Source organism: Papio anubis, chromosome 3, assembly GCF_008728515.1.
Source record: "Papio anubis isolate 15944 chromosome 3, Panubis1.0, whole genome shotgun sequence".
NCBI classification, from domain to species: domain Eukaryota; kingdom Metazoa; phylum Chordata; class Mammalia; order Primates; family Cercopithecidae; genus Papio; species Papio anubis.
This window is the reverse complement of record NC_044978.1, coordinates 68,885,218-68,906,261: the sequence shown is the minus strand read 5'-3', so window position 1 is coordinate 68,906,261 and position 21,044 is coordinate 68,885,218. Positions and strand designations below refer to the sequence as shown.

The 21,044-nt window shown below is 36.7% G+C and overlaps 1 long non-coding RNA gene across 6 annotated transcripts in view; it reads right to left on the bottom strand.

Moving 5' to 3' along the window:
• LOC101024077 overlaps nucleotides 1-17,258 on the bottom strand; it is a 71,298-nt gene extending 54,040 nt beyond the window's left edge. The window contains exon 1 of one of the 6 annotated variants that reach the window (XR_002522177.2): nucleotides 16,658-17,258. This is a non-coding gene — a long non-coding RNA (uncharacterized LOC101024077). Of the gene's footprint in view, nucleotides 1-6,417; nucleotides 6,437-16,657 lie in introns of those variants that run through there. The other 5 variants (XR_002522175.2, XR_002522176.2, XR_002522173.2 and 2 more) reach the window with 5 other exon arrangements.
• Between the last annotated feature and the right edge of the window lie 3,786 nt (nucleotides 17,259-21,044).

Below are 21,044 nucleotides of genomic sequence, written 5' to 3'. Positions count from 1 at the left end.
TCGTGCAGTGTGACCCAAATTGCTCTATCATATTAAGCTGGCAATTATCATATTGTGTAAGAATTATCACTCTGTATATTTGTCTCTTACTAGATAGATTGTTCCTTACTTCATAAGCAATGTTCCTTTGCTTATTTTCTAATTTTTGTATGTTGATCATAATATCTCTGTCTCACCTTTTCCTGGAATTAAATTATCTATATTATATATTAAGTTATTATAGGTATATCTTTTAGTGTAATAAAAATATTTCAACATATATTTTAAATAACTTTTCTCATTTGCCTATTTTTGTGTGTTTTTAAATTTATTTTATTTTATTCTATTTTTGAGGCGGAGTCTCACTCTGTCACCCAGGCTGGAGTGCAGAGGTGTGATCTCGGCTCCCTGCAACCTCCGCCTCCTGGGTTCAAATTATTCTCCTGCCTCAGCCTCCCGAGTAGCTAGTACTACAGGTGCCGTCACCATGCCCAGCTAATTTTTATATTTTTAGTAGAGGTGGAGTTTCACCATATTAGCCAGGCTGGTCTCAAACTCCTGACCTTGTGTTCCACCCATCTTGGCCTCACAAAGTGCCGGGATTACAGTTGTGAGCCACCGTGCCTGGCCGATTTTGTTTATTTTTTACATTCAATACTTATTCCAGTTCTTAGTCTTTTCCTACTGCAGATTTCATTTCTGTTATTTCTACATTTAGTTTCCCAGAAATATTTCTTTATCTCATCCAGCTATCTTTTTATCTTATTTATTCATTCATCAGTTTTTGTTAAACAAGCCTATGGAAATAGAGCAGTAATGAAACAATTATTGCCCTCATAAAGCTTACATTTTTATTTTTCAATTTCTTGCACGGGTTTCTGTTTCATACCTCTGTTATCCTACTAAGAATACCAAACAGCTCTGTAAGATTTCCTGTTCTCGTATTTCAATGTTTTTAGAAATATGACTTTGCTCTGAATGTTCAGAGAAACACTATCTCCCTTCTGCAGGTTAATATGCATAGTTCCTAGATAGACCACCGGCATCTCTCATCTTTTCAACTACTACAACTCTGCTGCCCTAAGTCAAAATCTGCTACTTCACTTTACTGCCTCATTGTTGGACACAAAATAAAGACCAGTATCTAATAGCATAAAATCTCCAGGTTATACTCCTAAAAGAACACTTCCTAGATCCAGTATACAAAGGATGATCTCTAGCCCCCTCAGCCTCATTGCTCATCCCCCTCCCTAACTCCTATTCGAGCCTCTTGTCCGGCAGTGTCACTGAATGTAGGAAGAAAGACACAAATGTGAAGCCTGGGGGTAGGATGGGAAGCAGCACTCTGGCAACCTCAAGAAAGCAGTGCCCACACCTTAAAAGTGTGTTTGTCACTTTTCTGATTGGTATAATTTTGGTATTTCTGAGCCAGGAGACAGGTATTGAGACTATGACAGGGTTTTCAAAAACTATGTCAAATTCTCTGTTTTCTGGAAGTATGGGCTCTGCATTACCCTGTGCAATCTACTTCCATGAAATTTGTTTTTAATGACATTTTCAGATTCTTGCTATGGGTTAGTTATTAGTTCTAATGTTTATCGTGAGTGTTTTCATCATTATCTGTGTCTTCATAGTTCTTTTTTCTTTTCTTTTCTTTCTTTTTTATGACATGAAGTTTCATTCTTGTTGACCAGGCTGGAGTGCAACAGTGTGGTCTCAGCTCACTGCAACCTCCACCTTCTGGGTTCAAGCAATTCTCCTGCCTCAACCTCCTGAGTAGCTGGGATTACAGGCATGCACCGCCATGCCTGGTTAATTTTATATTTTTAGTAGCTATGGTGTTTCTCCATGTTGGTCATACTGGTCTTGAACTCCTGACTTCAGGTGATCTGCCCGCCTTGGCCTCCCAAAGTGCTGGGATTACAGGCATGAGCCACAATACCTGGCCCATCTTTATATTTCTTTTAGAGGAAAGTTAGGAGAGATCACGTAAGGATCTGCAGGAAATATACCATTTTAAAACTGAAGCCTAACTTTTAAATTTTAAATTTGAAGCATTCAAATTCTCTGATTCCCATTACAACAGTTAAGCTTTAAGAGCAAAGAATGAGAAAATGAAGCATCTGTACGCTGAAAACTATAAAACAGTAATGAAAAAAATGAAGAAGACACAAATAAAGGAAAGGCACTTTGTGTTCATAGATCAAAAAAATATATATTGTCAAAATATCCATACTATCTGAAGTGATCTATAAATTTGATGCAATCCCTATCAAAATTTCAATAGCATGTTTTGCCAGCATAGGAAAAAACAATCCTAAAATTCATATGGAGTGACAAAAGACCTTGAATAGTTAAAGCAGTCTTGAGCAAGAAGAACAAATCTGGAGGCATCACACCTCCTAATTTCAAATTCTATTACAAAGCTTCACTAGTAAACAGTATTGTACCAGCACAAAAACAAACACACAGAGCACTGTAATACAATGGAAAGTCCTGAAATAAATCCGTGCATGTATGACCAACTAATATTCCACAAAGATGCCAAGAATATACAATGGGGAAAGGATAGTATCTTTAATTAATGGTGTTGGAAAACTGGATATCCAACTGCAAAAAATAAATAAATAAATAAATTGGATCTTTATTTTATACCATACACAAAAATCAATAAAAATTAAAGACTTAAATATAAGACCTAAAACCATAAAACTCAGAAGAAAATATAGGAGAGAAGCTCCTTGATGTTGGTCTTGGTAATAATTTTTGGGGTATGACCCCAAAAGCACAGGCAATAAAGGCAAAAATAAACAAGTGAGACTACATTACATTAAGAAGTTTCTGTGCAGCAAAGAAAACAATCAGCAAAGTAAAAAGGCAACCTACAGAATGAGAGAAAATTTTTGCTAACGTATGTCTTACAAGGTGGTTAAATTCGTATGGAATCACATTTTTAAAATATTTTAATTGAAAAAAAAAGTAAAACCACCATGTGATCCTGCAGTCCCATTTCTGGGTATATGTGCAAGGGAAACAAAAATACTTTCTAAAAATGTTATCTGCACCCGCATGTTCACTGCAGCAATATTTACAAAAGCCAAAAAATGAACCATCTAAATGTTCTTTTATGAATGAATGAATAAGGAAAACATGTGTGTGCATGTGTGTGTGTATGTGGAGGCATATATATGTGTGTTTATACATATGTGTGTGTGTGTGTGTATGTGTGTGTGTATATATATATACACACGCATATTCCAAAGAAAGACAATATGGGACAATATTATTGAACCTAGAGGACATTATGTTAAGTGAAATATGCCAAGTACAAAAAGAAAAACACATGATCTTACTTATATGTGGAATCTTAAAAAGTAGAATTCATAGAAACAGAGAACAGAAGAGTAATTATCAAATGTCAAAGAGTGGAAGAAATGGGGAAATATTAGTTAAAGGGCACACACTCTCAGTTATAAAATGAAAAAGTTCTGGAAACTGAATTTACAGCATAATGACTGCAGTTATTATTATAATACACTGTATGCTTGAAATTTTCCAAGAGTGTAGATCTTAAATATTCTCACCACACACAAATGTTAACTATGTGAGATGATAAATATGTTAATGACCTTGATGGCTATAATCATTTCACAGTGTGTACCTACATCAGGACCAAGTGGATTTATTGCTGGCATGTAAGACTGGTTTTACATATGCAAATACATCAACATGATGCATTACATTAACAGAATGAAAGATAAAAACTACATGATCATCTTAATTGATGCAGAAAAAGTATTCAACAAAGTCCAACATTTGTTCTTGATAACAACACACAATAGTTTAGGTATAGAAAAGAAATTCTTCTAAATAAAGGCCATTTATAAAACAAAACAAAACAAAACACACACACAGCAAACATAATCAACCGGGAGAAACTGAAAGCTTTCCTATTGAGATCCAGTACAAGGGAAGGATGCCCACTCTTGCCTCTTCCATTCAGTGTAGTACTGGAAATAATAGGAAGAGCAATTCAGCAAAGAAATAAAAGGCATCACAATAGAAAGGAAGAAATAAAATTTTCTCTATGTGCAGACAACATGACTCTATATGTAAAAAAACTGCAAAGGGAGCCAAGATTGTGCTACTGCACTCCAGCCTGGGTGACAGAGCAAGACACCGTCTCAAAAAAAGGAGAAAAAAAAAAAAAAACCCATGAAGATTCCACACACACCCCCAAAAAACTGTTAGAACTAATAAATAAATTCAGAAAAGTTGCAGGATACAAAATCAACATACAAAAGTCAGAAGCATTTTTACACAAAAAATAATAACCTAACTAAAAATGAAATCAAGAAAATCATTCCATTCACAATAGCATCAAAAACAAAACCCAAGAATAAATTTAACAAAAGAGGTAAAAGATCTGTACACTGAAAACTATAAGACATTGATGAGAAAATTGAAGCAGACACAAATAAATGGAAAGATATTCCATGCTCATGGATTGGAAGAATTAATATTGTTAAAATGGCCATACTACCCAAAGTAACATACATATTCAACATAATTCTTACCAAAATCCCAATGTCATTCTTCAAATAAATAGGAAAAACAATCCTAACTTTCCTATAGAACCATAAAAGATCTCAATAGCCAAAACAATTCTAAGAGAGAAAGACAAAGTTGGGGGCATTATACTTCCTGACTTAAAGTTATATTACAAAACTATAGTAATGAAAACAGTTTGGTGCTAGCCTCAAAACTGACATAGGGACCAGTGGAACTGAATAGAAAGTGCAGACATGAATTCAATCACACATGGTCAACTAATTTTTGACAAAGGCACTAAGAGGACACAATAGATAAAAGATACTCTCTTAAATAAAGAGTGCTGTGAAATCTGGGTTCCATGCAAATAAATGAAATTAGACCTTTATCTTACACCATACACAAAAATTCCAACTAAACATAGATATAAGACTTAAATGTAAGACCAGATACTATAAGATTCCTAAAAGAGATCATAGGGGAAAAGCTCCTGGATGTTGGCCTTGGCAATAAATTTTGGGATACCATACCAAAAGCTCATAATGCAATAGCAAAAAATAAGTCAATGAGACTACATCAAACTGATAAGCTTCTGCACAGAAAAGGAAACAATTAAAAATGGCAGGCTGTGGATTGAGAAAAAGTATTTGCAAACCATATCTATGATAAGAGACATAATTTATCCAAAATGCATAAAGAACTCATACAACTCAATGGTGGAAAAAAAACCAAATAGCCCAATTTAAAAGTGGGCCAATGTCTTGAGTTGACATTTCTCCAAAGAAGATATTAAAAATGTCAGACAGGTATATGCAAAGGTGCTTACCATTATTAATTGTCAGAGAAATGCAAATCAAAGCCACAATGAGATACCACCTCACACCCATTAGGATAATTATTATCAAAAGATAACAGATGTTGGCGAGGGTGTGGAGAAAAGGAAACTGTTGCACACTGTTAGTGAGAATATAGATTGGTATAGCCATTATGGAAAACAGTATGGAAGTTTCCAAAGAAACAGAACCACCAAATGCCCCAGCAACCCCTCTTCTGAACACATATGCAAAGGGAATGAAATCACTGTCTTGTAAGGGTATCTGCACTCCTATGTTCATTGCAGCGTTATTCACAACAACCAAGATATAGAAACAACCTAAGTGCCCTTGACAGATGGATAAAGAAACTGGTACATACATACAATGGAATATTATTCAGCCCTAAAAAAAGAAAGACATCTTGCCATTTGCTACAATGTGAATAAACCTAGAGGACATTATGCTAAGTGAAATACACAGACACAGAAAGAAATATATCGCATGATCTCACTTATATGTAAAATCTAAAAAAGAAAACTTCAAATATACAGAAACAGACAACAAAATAGTGCTTACCAGAGGTGGGAGGGGGAGGAAATGGAGTGATGGGGGCCAGAAGATACAAAGTAGCAGATATTGAGGATGAAAAAGTCTATATATCTAATGTAAAACATAAGGACTATAGGTTAAAAAAAGTACTGTATATGAGATTCATGCTAAATGAGTAGATCTTAGATGTTCTTGCCACAAAAAAATATGAATACTTATGTGAGATAATGAATATGTTAATCTGCTTCACTGTAGTAACCTTTTAACTCTATTTTAATCCCATCACGTCATGTTGTATACCTTAAATACCCACAATCAAATTTATTTTCAAAAAACAAAAAATCATGTTTTATGCTTTAAATATATGCAATTTTTATTTGTCAATTATGCCTCAATATGATGGAAGGAAACAAGTAAAATGGCTTAAATTATGAAACTAAAATTTTGCTATATATGACACTGAACCTATGTAGTAGAGAAGTGTAGATGTCAAGCGCTGTAAAGGGTCTGTCAAGAGATTTACCTTGCTTGGAAGATAACCAGTTAGCCTGCCACAGTTACATGAATGCTGGAAGAAGACATGAGAGTCATGGGTCAGAGACAAAGGAGGTTTTATCACAATAACAGCAGTAGCCAAAATTTTATGCATCAGTTTCCTGAGCTTCAATTCCCAAAAGGCAGCAGAATAAGAGCCAGATAACACCTGCTGGAATCTGAAGCTTAGGAAATCCTAATATTTTATGATGGGCTGCAAGCAAGCCTGCTCAACCCTGCCCATGAGGAAAAATAACTCTATCAGTTACACTAGACAGTGTGCATGACTGCCCTTTGCTCTGGAAGGAAATGCTATAACTTCCAATACTGAACACTATACAAACATCCTTGAAAAGATAATCCAGAATAAGAGCTGTCATTGCCTGTGCTTACAAGGTGTGCGGAAACATGAGTGACCCATAGAGAATTACCTGTCAACAGTAGAGAAGAGAGGAATAAAAACTAACATTTTTAAAACAATTATTGTAGCCCAGGTGCAACAAGAGATACTTTACATACATTACCTAATTAAATCCTCACATCCTAAAATGTGTGCATTATAATCCTCATTTGACAGAATCTCAGATACATTAAGTCATCTTCCCAAGTCACCTATCTGCTAAATGATATTGTCAGGATTTCAACCCAGATTTATCTCACGGTGAATGCCTACTACTTTAAGTTGAGATTTAACTTCACAAAGAAAATACTTTTAGAGAAAAAGATGTTATCACATTTTCAATAAAGGTCAACAATTGAAAGAAAATAATTATTATTAAAGGTAGAGTTTTTCTAAAAGCTTAGAAATACAAAAGATTTGCCAAAAGATGTTTATCTGATATTTCTGGAGACTTCCACTCCAGACAGAGGATTCAGCTGAGTGACTTATGCAGTCTCACTGAGTGACAAGGAGCTACTGGAGGCTGCCCCTTATGGAATTGCCTTAAGCTTAGTACCTTGGACATCTCTCCAACATGTTGGGTGTAGCTTTTGACACTGTGCATATTGGCATTGTTCTAGGGACTGAAAAATTCTATTCCTTTTCATTCTTGTGCTGAAAAACAGGATGCTACCATCACCATCTGAAATTATCCTTTATATATCCTAAATGATGCTTTTAAAATTATTCTTAAATAATTCTAAAATTTGGGTAAAGGATGGATGTCCAGAAACACACCTTACCCCATTTAAAACAAAAAGTCCTCCCTCCCCACCTCCCCATCTGTAATTCTTGGAACATATCCCTTATTTTTTCATAGCATTTATCACCAATGTATTATATATTTTATCTGATAATTTGTCTCCCATAATTAAAAGAGAAGCTAATAAGGATAGATAATTTTTATCTTTTTTTTCCATATACAGAATATCCTCTATGCCTAGAACAGACACATAGCTGGAAACTCAATGAATATACAGTTTGAATGAGTGATATGGAAAATGGTTCTAGTGCAGTTGTTTGTAAGATTTCTTATTAATCTGCAATCATATTCCAAATGTTACCATTAATGTATATGTCTCCAAACTGTCTTTTGTTGGTTTAAGAATTCACTTTATATTTACAGGGCATTTGTATTTGAGTTTTGTGAATTTCCATTAATTATATATTTAATAAAGTGGTAAATGTATTATTTTAAAAATCTAATATCATTAAAATGGAAACACGATAAATGAGGTGGTTGTTATTCTTTTGTAAAATAATGGGTTTGGCTTCTTTTGTTCTTGAATATATTTCGGATTCTAAAAGACACAAATATGAAAAAGACTTTATAGTTCCCAACTTGCAAAAAAAAAAAATATGTGTAGCATACAACTGGAAGCCATCAGGCTGTTTTAATATTGGTTATCTACACCCAGCTGCTTCTCTAGAGACCAACCTAGTTCTCTCAAGGTGTTGCTCTGCTGGTGAAAGAGGACATGTCTCTCAGATCAGGCTCTTACATAAGGGAAATAATTGCCAACAGATGGTGATAATCTGTTACCAGTCTAATGGAGATCCCTGAAGATATGCTGGGAAATGAAGTTTTCACTGAAGGACACTTGCGCAAAGCGAATAAACAGAATATCCGGTACAGCTGGAAGGGAAGCTGCTTCTGATTAGAGAGAAGGAATATACAGCCAGTTTAAGTTCCAGTGGCAGAAATCATTCTACATCAATTTCTGTATCTACTCTTTGACTTTTAGCCTTGTTGACTATTCAACCACTTACCCCGCTGTTTCCTGAGCATTGGATATACTTAGTGACAGCTGCTGGGCCAAAGGCACCTAACACATGTGGACACATACACCTTGGCCTGTCTCAGGGAATTCACGCTCTTTGCTTTTGGCTTTTAGACAGGGAGCAAAGGTCGAGACTGATCAGGATTTATTTCTTTGCTCATCTCTTTGGTAAGATGTACAACCTGGATATTATTGAAATATAAGAGATTTTGAAAGAGGCTTTTTATTTGTGTGGTTTCTTCAAATTTTGTCAGCTACTGTCTGTTCTGATCAACAGTTAATGTCACTTTATTCAAAACATCATGAACTAATGCTCTTTATAAACTTGCTACTCAAAGTGTGGTCCACAGATCTGCAGTATCACCATCATCTGGCAACTCGTTAAAAATAGAGAATTTCACTCCACCACAGACTGACTAAATTGGAATCTGCATTTTATCAGGATCTCTAGCTCACATAGAGACACTAAATTTTGAGAAACATGGCTCTCACTGTATAATATTTTACATGGACATTCCAATTACAAAAAGAATGCTAACATATAAGGTCTGCATAGTGGAAGGATACATTGAAATATGCCACCATAATATGATTATGTTGCTATTGTGCAGAATTGTTCTTAGTAAATTCCTGCAGTCCATTTATCAGAGTGATATCAATCTTGTCAAGCAAGTTATATATTCAGTCAGCAGACTGTCTCCTAAACTTCTTATACCTAAACACCTACTGTTATGCTCAACCTTAATGTATTCAAAACTTAACTTGTTACTCTTTTTTCCCTTTTTTCTCACTTATGTCCTCTATCTTGGTGAATAACTTTACCACTAGTAGCACCTGAGTAAGAAAACTTAATGTTTATTATGTGTTTTTTCTTCCCTTTTATCTTCCTTATCTTACAATTCATCATTTCTCATTCACTTAAACTTCAAAATGTCTTTTTAATGTCCCATTACTCTCATTGCCACTGCTATTACTTTAGTTCAGACTCCCATTATTTCTCACCTGACATTCCTAAAAAATACAACTAGTTGACTTATCTACCATCTTGCCTCCTTCTGGAGAACTTTCTAAAACACAAAGCTGATTACATTACTTAATTAAGCCACTAAAAAGAAAGTCTTGAAATGGATTATTGCTTTTAGGATGAAAGCCTCTAAAAAATCAAGTTTAAACTCTCTAAATTCATTTTTGGCCCCTATGCCCATTGAACTCTTGACCCAACCTATAGAACGCCTGTCATTCCTTGAATATAAGTCCTTACACAATTGGATGCCTTGGAAGTACTTTTCTATCCATTCAAATCTTTTTTCTGCATAACAAATTCTTATCCATACTTCAAGACTCAACTCAAATTGCTTAATAAAATAAAAAACAAAATAGGAGAATTTTCCCTTTTCATCTGTTGGTAAATTAATTTCAATCTACTCTATATCCTTGCTCTTTACAATATGGTATTGCAGATACTGTCATCAAGGAGTAGATTCTATGTCCTTACCCTTTGAATCAGGGCTGGATTTGTGACTTGCTTTGTTAAGCAGAATGCAGTGAAAGTGACAGTGTGCCAGTCTGAGCCCAGAACTCAAGAGACTTTGCATGCTTCCACTCTTTCTCGGAGATAAGCAGCTTCCCCATGAACAAGTTCAGGTTAGCTCGTAGGAGTCTGAGAATAAGTGTGTCACCTGAAGCCATTCAGTACAACCTAATAGTAACTGACACCTAAACATTTGACAGACATCAACCAAACCAGCAAAACTGCCTGCTCAACCCACAGTAAAACCTCCTTTCTGATTTAGAGAATCATGGGAAACATAAATGCTTATTCTTTTAGCTCACTGCTTTTTAAATGTAATTTTTGCAATGGCTGATACAAATATAAAAATTTTAAATAAAGCTTCAGTAGCATTCAGTAAACTATGGCTTCAGGCCAATGCTGGCCCACAGCCTGTTTCAGTTTATAGTACAGCACTTGTGCTAGGAGTGTTTTTTCATTTTTAAAGAGTTGTTAAAGAAAAAGAAGACAGAGGCTTTATTTGGCCTGTAAAGCCCATCTGGCCTAAAATATTTACTATCTAGTCCTTTACAGAAAAATGTTTGCCAACTCATGAACTATAGTGATGAGTAATCTGTGGTATTTGTAGAAGGATAGAAAAATAGATCAATTGAGTAAATGGAGATCCCAGAAATCCACATGTCTATAGGCTCTTGTTATACAATAGAGTTAGTATTGCAGATCTATGAGCAAAAGATATATTTTCCAATAAATGATACCCAATAACTGGTTATCTCGATGAAAATGGAAAACATAGGACCACTTATAGGTAATTTCAAGCAAAATTATAAAGATTCAGAAGATAACACAGGGGAATATCCTCCCAACCTAGAATAGAGAAAGATTTCTTAAAGAAGGCACAAAGAAGCACTAACCATAGAGAAAAAACATGGATACAGTTAAGACGTTAAAATTTAAATCTGCAAGTTATTGAGGTATATTATAAAGTAAATAAAAGAACTAACCACAGAGGGGGAGAATCTACTTGCAATAACTGTGTATAAAAAAGACTACTATTCAATATAAATAAGAAGTTCTTCCAAATGTTAAGGAAAAGACAGATAACACAATGGTAAACAGGAAAATAACTGAACAGGTGTCTTAGAAAATATAAATCTAAGTGACATATAAATATACTAAAATGTGCTTAATCTCATTAACAGAAAAAAATAAAACCACAATAGAATATTATTACACACCCACCATATTAGCAAAAATAAGAAAGCCGACAAATCAATCTTAGATGTATGCAATGGGATTTCACATTTTCTGCTAATGGAACAGACATTGATCTAACTGCTTTGGAAAATTGTTTGGGATTATTTCATAAGACTGAAGATACTCTTACCTTCTGACCTAGAAGTTCCATGCTTTATTATGAACCCTGGATCAGAGATACTAGTGCGACCCCGGGACTATCAACATCACCTGTGAACTTAGAAATGCAGATCCCCAGGCTCCCCTCAGACCTACTGAAACCAGAAAGTATGGGGGAAAGTACCCAGCAATTTGTAGGGAAATGAGCTCTCCAAGTGATTCTGATGCTGAAATGTGAAAGTGCTGACAAACACTTACACATATTCCCACAGATACATGCTCACAGCATTATTATTCAAAAGAGCCCAGACGGGAAATAACTCAAATTTCATCAACAGTCAAATGGGTAATAGAATACGGCAAAGTCCCATAATGGAATATAATTTAGCAATAAAAAAATGAACATTAGCTTCATGTAATAACATGGATCGATCCCACAAATATAATGTTGAGAGAAGAGTAGATGCAAAATAAAACCTGCAGTATGATTCCATTAGTATAAAGTTTAAAAGTGGGCAAAATAAGCATTTGGGGAAAATGTTATGCATAGATTTAAAAAAAAAAGCTGACCAGGCATGGTGGTTCACGCCTATAATCCCAGCACTTTGGGAGGCCGAGTCGGGCAGATCACGAGGTCAGGAGATCGATACCATCCTGGCTAACACAGTGAAACCCCATTTCTACCAAAAATACAAAAAATTAGCCAGGTGTGGTGGCAGGCGCCTGTAGTCCCAGCTACTCAGGAGGCTGAGAGGCAGGAGAATGGTGTGAACCCGGGAGGCGGAGCTTGCAGTGAGCCCAGATCACGCCACTGCACTCCAGCCTGGGTGACAGAGCGAGACTCCATCTCAAAAAAAAAAAAAAGGCAAAGGATTTATCATTATTAAACTCTAGGTGGTGCTTATTAGTGAAGAAATATCAATAAAGCAATGGCAGAAGTAATGTTTTATTTGGGCAATAGAAATGTTCTCTTTTTTGTTCTGGATAGTAATTATTTAGGTGTTCGCTTCATTATTACTTTCAAAATGTACACATATTTATGTACTCTTATAGATAGATAATTGATATATCTCCTAGTTAGAAAAAAAAAAGACACACATACATATGCAAGATCTATTTATACACAGACTCTAAGGATGCAGCAATCTTCATCCCACAGGTAATACATGTATGTTCTCAATAACTTGATTATCCATATGAGGTGCTCTTTAAATTCTGTCTGTTATTATCATTATTCTATTACAAGCTTTAATTGAATGCATTGAAGTTTTACTGGATTGAGTGTAAATTTTAAGGTATTTTCCTCTGCCCAGAAATATTTTTTAAATGCTCTTTATATTTTAAAAAAACCCCAAGAACTCGTAGCAAAGAGGAAATTGAAGATGTCTGTGTTTACAAGATGGGATTTTGCTGAGCATCTTGTTAGCTTTCCCCTTTTTTTAGTTAACTGTGAAAGCTGTTAAGAATGACTACAATATAGTTGCATGTCTCTATTAGAGAATGAGTTCAGTTTTTCAGCTTAGCTCTGATACTGAGTGGTAGATGATAATGAATTCATAGGTGGAGTCCCATTGCAATGACCAGGAGTTAGACAAGTAGATAAAAGAGAGTAAAAGTTTGATAGTGGATTGGAAACTTTGCTAACAAAGGCCTGGTATTAAAAAATAATGCCAGACTCTGGAAACCTCCCAGCAACTCACTGTATCTAGCATTCCATGTTTAATCACCTTGGTGGAGTAGATTCACTAGAATCTTTAGATGAAGTCATGGAAACTTTGACAGACTTTTCCAACCACTCTGCCATTTCCTTCAGCAACAACGTGACTCTAAAGACTGGTGACTCATACACGGACCCAAAACTAACAAACAGGTTGTGTGTGAGTGTAGGGGGTTCTGGATGCCAGGACAGAGAGAGGCCAGATCTCAAGCTAACAAGTTTCCATCTTCAGTGGCATGTGAATAATTAGGTAATCATGCTTTCCTCTGCAGCCTCTGAAAACAATAGAAGTACAGTGCTAATCGCCACTGTAGAAAAAATTATGCAACCTTTGGTATTTGAAACTAGCCTGAAACCAGAAAACAAAAAATGACATAAAACACACTCCCACCACCTCTTTGTCATCAAGGGAATATGATAAAAATAACTTGCTTGCTATTTAATGAGGAATGGGCTCTCACCAGATCCTAACCATATACCCCACCCTGGGTTTGGACTTCCAGCCTCCAGAACTATGAGAATTAAACTTCTGTTCTTTAAACCACCCAGTTTGTGACATTTTGTTACAGCTAAGACAATAATATAAATTCATAATATATGCATTTGTGTGTATATATATGTATATTAAGAAACCTGATATCTAATACACTCTCTTCATAAATGCAAAGCCAGTTGACTATTATTAGCCACTAAAAATCTTTTAGTATATTATTTCTTAAAGACACATGCACACGTATGTTTATTGCGGCACTATTCACAATAGCAAAGACTTGGAATCAACCCAAATGTCCATCAGTGACAGACTGGATTAAGAAAATGTGGCACATATACACCATGGAATACTATGCAACCATAAAAAAGGATGAGTTTGTGTCCTTTGTAGGGACATGGATGCAGTTGGAAACCATCATTCTCAGCAAACTATCACAAGAACAGAAAACCAAACACTGCATGTTCTCACTCATAGGTGGGAATTGAACAATGAGACCACTTGGACACCGGAAGGGGAACATCACACACTGGGTCCTATTGTGGGGAGCGGGGAGAGGGGAGGGATAGCATTAGGAGATATACCTAATATAAATGACAACTTAATGGGTGCAGCACACCAACATGGCACATGTATACATATGTAACAAATCTGCACATTGTGCACATGTACCCTAGAACTTAAAGTATAATAAAAAGTAAATAAATAAAAATAAAGAATAAAAATAAAAAATTTTAAAAAAAGAATACACTTTTCTCTCATTATCTAAAAAGGAGGATTACATTTAGCCAAGAGAAAATTGTATTCAGAATGTTCAGACATTTTCTATCCACCCATCCGTTCTCCAGTATTGGTGATCTCTCAGTACCTGCATTTTTTACAATGAAGACAACATTGGTTCATGTTTCTTCAGTAGTGGTTCATCTCTTTTCACAATTGATAAGAGTAAATTTTTGTAAAATATTACAGAAGTGTAATATGTCACAGTGGCTTAGGGATGATTTTAAAAACTATATATTTATGTACTTATAAAAATGCTGAAACAATGCTTGATTTCTTTGCTGACATATAATATTTTTTAACTTATTTCCTGACTTGGATTTTCTGTTACTCTTGCACCTATGTCCAATGTGGTTTTTAAACAAACAAAGAAAATTGTGAATAAAGCAATATTACACAAGAAATATAAGATCTGATTATCTTCATTAATATGAGGGAGCACATGGAAATGCATACATCTAGAATAATGAAATCATGAGAATAATAATGACAGCCTTAGCATATACTTTACAAATACATCCTTATTTTGTCCTATGATTTAATCCTGACAACATTCGTGTATTAAATACAACGTATTATTGTTATCACCATTTGTTTTTTTCCTGAGGCTGAGAGAAGCTAATCACTGCAATAAATGGTATTATAAAATATAGCATTTTAATATATCAATGTTTCTGATACCAAATTAACGTTAATGTGTGTTGTTTATAGAAAGTTTATGCTAAGCTTTTTGGAAATGTTTAGAAGTGGCCTGAGGTACCCCAAAGAAGAAATCATCAAGAGTAGACCAATAGTTTCTTATTTTTCCCTTCCAAAGTTCGTAAGGAAACTTGGAAAAATTTCTTTCCACACCAACGTGATACTAGGAGAAAAAAATTTTAGTATATGTGCCTCAAAAGAGAAAATAAAATTTTAACATTGACACTCTTCTATCGCTAACCATTTTTAATTTTTAAAAAAGTTCACTAGGGTGGTGATAAACAGCTGTTAGAGAAAAATGTGACTTTTGTCTGTGTGGAACATAATAAGGAAAGGGAAACAAATAAACTGTGTGTTCTCAATAAGTTCTGATTGCCATAAATCTAGTTGATATCATTGTTTATGTACACATATAATGACCATAAAATATTAACTACAAAGTATTTACCTAAACTTACAATTTTAACACTATTAACTGCAAAGTGTTTACCTACATCTACACTTTTTACAGCATCCAATATTTAATGCTATAAGTATTCAATTCTACACCATTCAATGGGAAAAATGAATGAAGCATTGTATTTACACATGTCTTCAACAATATATTATTTCATTTCCCTGTGGTTTTGAATTATTCTCTTATGTGGATGGAAAAATAGTTGATCGAGAAAAAAATAATCTGGTTTGACTTTCTGAGTTTCTTTTCTTTTTTCTTTATTTTCTTTCTCTCTCTCTCTTTCTTTCTTTCTTTCTTTCTTTCTTTCTTTCTTTCTTTCTTTCTTTCTTTCTTTCTTTCTTCCTTTCTTACTTTTTTTCTTTCTTTCTTTCTTTCTTTTTTCTTTCTTTCTTTCTTTTCTTTTTTTTTTTAATGTAGTCTTGCTCTGTCACCCAGGCTGGAGTGCAGTGGTGCAATCTCGGCTCCCTGCAACCTCTACCTCCTGGGTTCAAGTTATTCTCCTGCCTCAGCCTCCCGAGTAGCTGGGATTACAGGCACCCACCACCACGCCCGGCTAATTTTTGTATTTTTAGTAGAGACAGGGTTTCACCATATTGGCCAGACTGGTCTTGAACTCCTGACCTTGTGATCCACCTGCCTCAGCCTCCCAAAGTGTTGTGATTATAGATGTGAGCCACCGTGCCTGGCCGCTGAGTTTATTTTCTATGTAATAATAACTATTGCTTTGTACAAAGAAACAAAAAAGAAACAAAACAAACCACCCCAAACAGTGCAGTAAAATGATCACTTCATAGGTTACTAGATTCGGTGGGCAGCAGTTTACACAGGATATATCAAAGCTGGCTTCTCTCTGCTCCACAATATCTGGGGTACATTTGGCAAGATTCAAAAGGTGGGGGTGACTTGATGGCTGGAATCATGTGGAAGAGTCCCCTCCCGTTTCAGACTGATGCCACCTGTCAGGTGAGACTCCAGTTGGGCTGTCAACTAAAGTACTTACACATGATTTCTTTATGTGGTCTCTCCATGCAGGTTAGTCTGGGCTTCTTTGCACCATGGCGACAGAGCTCCAAGAGAGAGAGCATTGCAAGAAAGAATACTCCAAGAAGAGAACATTCCAATTATCAGGTTAGAACTTAGTTAATCAGACTGAGATTTCCAAAGGGGGAGTTAGGGCTGCCAGTGACACATGGAAGAGTCTGAGAAAATGCTGTCCTCTTACCTGAGATAAACATGTCTGTGATGTGTAATGGGATCCATCCTGATAATATGAAGGAGTATGGGCAGTTTAGTCTAGAAATCAAGGTCTGGGCTTCCCAAATAGAGTGGGCAGTATGGAAGCTTCTAGAGGACTGCTCCTTCCATCACCATAAAGCAGCATAAAAGCGAGCCCAGATGAGAAACACTAGAATCACTAGTTCCTTGTTCTTCCTTAGCTGTGTTCTTTCAGTTTCTAGTCTTTCTGAGACCCACTATCCTTTTCCTCTCATTTCTCCTTAGGCTCCAACTCCCATGGTCACACCCTAGGCCACGGCTTCAATTTAAAAATATTTCAGCCCAGGGGCAGTGGTTCATGCCTTAATCCCAGCACTTTGGGAGGCCGAGGTGGCTGGATCACTTGAGGACAGGAGATCGAGACCAGCCTGGTCAACATGGTCTGAGTAGAGACTGGTCAACTCTGTCTCTACTAAAAATATATTAAAAAAAAAATAGCCAGGCATGGTGATACATGCCTGTAATCCCAGCTACTCAGAGGCTGAGGCAGGAAAATCTCTTGAACCCAGCAGGCAGAGGTTGCAGTGAGCCAAGATCGCACCGCTGCACTCCAGCCTGGGTGACAGAGTGTGACTCTGTCTCAGAAAAAAAAAAAAAAAAGCAATCCATTTTCCCATTATCTGGTCACAACTTGTTTCATGATTAGCTGTTCAGATAACCTGATTATAACCATTCTTTAAGGCAGTCTAACCTCTAGCCTATTGATCTCTTCATTTTTTTCCATTGTGCATCAACTGCCTCTTGTCTTCACTTCCATTCTCGTGAAGAATACTGTCTATGGTCACTTGCTATAATCAATCCATTGTAAACACCTACAGTTCTCCTGCCCATCTCTCCCTCCATAGTACTAGCTTGCCAATACACTCTCTCTGAAAATAGTCAACCATCAACCCTTTCTACGTCAGTAGCTAAATATAGCTATGAAAGGGCACAGTCAGTGAGACTCATTTTATTCCAAAGCCATGATCACAAACTTCAAGTTTATTTTTAGCAGTATTTGGCAAGCCTGCTATGTTTCCTGTCCTTTGAGGGAAACTAGTTAAAGTCTTTTTTGTCTCCTCTTATTTCCATAAAAAGGCTTATCCATCCTTCTCTTACCTGTAAACTCAAAGTATAATCTGAGAAAATGAAATACATCAGACCCTCTTTTTTTCATCTCCAAAACTAGAGCCTATGTTTATAAACGCACGTATCCTCTTTGCTCCATTTGAGAATAGGCCCTTTCTTCTATAACACTCTTATAAGGTGTGCTCTAGAGCCCATCTCTACATTCATATACACATTGCCTTTTTGATCATCCTATATATTTCTTCCATCATCAATCTCTCCCTCTCTACTCAGTCGTCTCCATCAATATACAGACATTCACTAATATTTGAGTATAACATGATGATTAGAGGTTGATCTCTGGAGTCAGATTGCCCAGCTTCGAGTCCTGTATTCACCATTTGCTAGGCTAAGCTCCCTCACTTATAAGTGTGGATATTATTACAATATACCTTATAGCATCATTGCGGTGAATAAATGTTCTTATATGTAAAGTGTATACATGGTTATTAGCTATTATCAATGTAGTATTTCCACTTCTAAAAATTGCCTCACTTGACCACACAAATCATCTCAGTTACAGCCCTTTTCTTCTGCCCCTCTCCACAACTAAATTTCCCTACAGAGCTGTCAGCATGACGCCCACAGGCACACCCCCCACACACCCTTAAACCCACTCAAATATCATTTCTGTCCCCACTACTTCACTGGAATTTCTCTTTAAAGGCCATCAAAAATCTCTGTATTGCAAAAGTTAAGGCCTACTATTCTGTACTCATTAAAATTAATGTAACATGTCAACAGCATAACAGTGTTGAAAATATCCCTTTTGTCAACCAGTGTTTCTCACTTGGCTTGCATGACAACACATCCTTTTGGCTGTCTTCCTACCTCTCTGGCTGCTCTATCTCAGACTTTTTAAAAAATCTCCTCCTCTACCTAATTTCTAACTTTCACATAATGAAATTCCTCTGCTCTCTATACACTTTTTACAAGGAGATTGTTTCTACATACCAGTTATATTACAATGACTTCCAAACTTATTTCTCTAACCAAGGCATTTCTTCTAGAACTCTAGATCCATATATTAAGCTGCTCAACAATCCAAAGGTAGAGAAAACTTAACATGTTCCAAAACTAAGCTTTGACTTCTGTTCCATTCTGCATCTGTTCTTCTCCTAGTCTTTGTCAGAGTAATAAAGTAACCACACAGCTGCCCAAACCAGAGCTCTGGGTATCATGCTTGATCTTCTCTGTCTAACCCAGATACGAATTAAAGCTCCAGGTAAGTACTTGTGTACATATGATTTATTGAGATGATGCTCTCAAGCAAAAGGCAATGAGAGAAGCAGGATAAGGCAGGACAACAAACTAAATAATACATGTTCTCAGATGGAATCTCCCTGCAGTCTGATCCCATGGGGAGCTCTGGAGCATACCTTGCTCTCATATTTGCCCCTACCTCAGTCAAGGTGGCTGACCTTAGTTACCACCATGTAAACTTCTTATTGGCTTCAGGCTTCCCTACAGTGGGGAGGAGGCATAAAACTTCCCATGGAAATCTGCTGCCTTTCTGCAGAGGACAATTATCTGGCAAAGGAGACAACTGTGATCTTTACCTGCCAACAGTGAATGCAACTGAGGGTGCATATCTTGGCCCAGTAAAGGGCGACGGACTGGGCAAGATAGCAAAAGTATGCAATGCAGCTGACCCTTGCACCACTCAGATATGCTTGTGTCTATCCATATAGGTGTAGCTTCTCCAGGATTCTGGTTCATCACAAGTTCAAACTACAGTTCCTGCTGCTGCTGCTGCTGCTGCTGCATTTGGTGTGGAAGTTACAACGGTTACTCATCATCTCCTTATCCATCACCACCACTCACTCTTCTTTCCTCTCCCTTGTAACTAGCACCTCTTCTGGGTTAGGTGGTTTACCTAGTAGAGTAAACCCAGCCCTCATCTGTGTGGGGTCTGAGGGTTAGGTCACGGTATCCTTATTAGGCCATAGTTGCCCTACTTGTGCATTTTCAGTTTAAACTGCAAGGCAAAAGCAAAAGATGCCTCTGTAGAATACTTAAGTGCCAAATACTTTCCTCCCTGCCCTCATTATGCAGCAGCAGTCCTACCTAGCCATAATGAGGGGGCAAAACTCTCTTGCTAACATTGGTAACTCCTTTCTTTGCCTGTTGACCCCCTAGTGTGAAGACCCTAGTGTGATCAGATGACAACTGCAGCTTTGAGTTTAAAGGACTATCCCCATTATGTTCCCCATGTAAGCGTGCCCCTTTAGGAAGCCAGGGTTTTCAGTTGTGGCCATAAGAAGTACAAATCCCTCAAGTTAGTCACTGAGAGAGGTGGTGAGGGGTCCACTTCTTCCGTCACTTCTTGGTTCCTGTACTACTGTGTTGTATCTGATGGAAACGTAAGATTATATACTAGTCACGGTTTAGGGAGTATACTGCATCCTAAAAAAGAGAACCTAATTCCTGAAGGCTGTCATCTCAAAGTTTCCCTCAGCTGTACCTTCAAACGGTTGTCCTTATGCTCTTTCAGGCTGATAGCTTTTGTTCAATGCAGTGTGTAGTGGACCCAGTTGCCTGTGTCCAGCGCCTCACCTCCTTTGATTGAAGACAATGTTATATGGGATACCATGTTAGTAGGTCAGGTACTCTGTGAGCCCTTAATTGTTAGTTCCCGGCTGAGGTGTGGTGGCTAGAAAAGGCAAACCCATATGTGGAATATGTATAAATCCAAGTTAGGGTGAATAATTGCCCATTCCAGAGTGGAAAGGGTCTTATATAATCAACTTGTCACCAAGTAGCTAATCTCCCTGAGCAATGACATTATATCAGAGGCACAATGTTGGTTTCTGTTTTTGGCAGGTTTTATGCTTAGCAGCAGCAGTAGCTAGATCAGCCATGATGAAAGGGAGCCTCAGGCTGTCTCTTTCACCCTGAATACTCTATTCATAAGTCCGTTATGCAAGCACGAGTGTGCAAGCACCACCTCTCTCAGTGTTGGCTGACATCTGGTGACAGAATAATCCTGTCTCATTGATTATTAG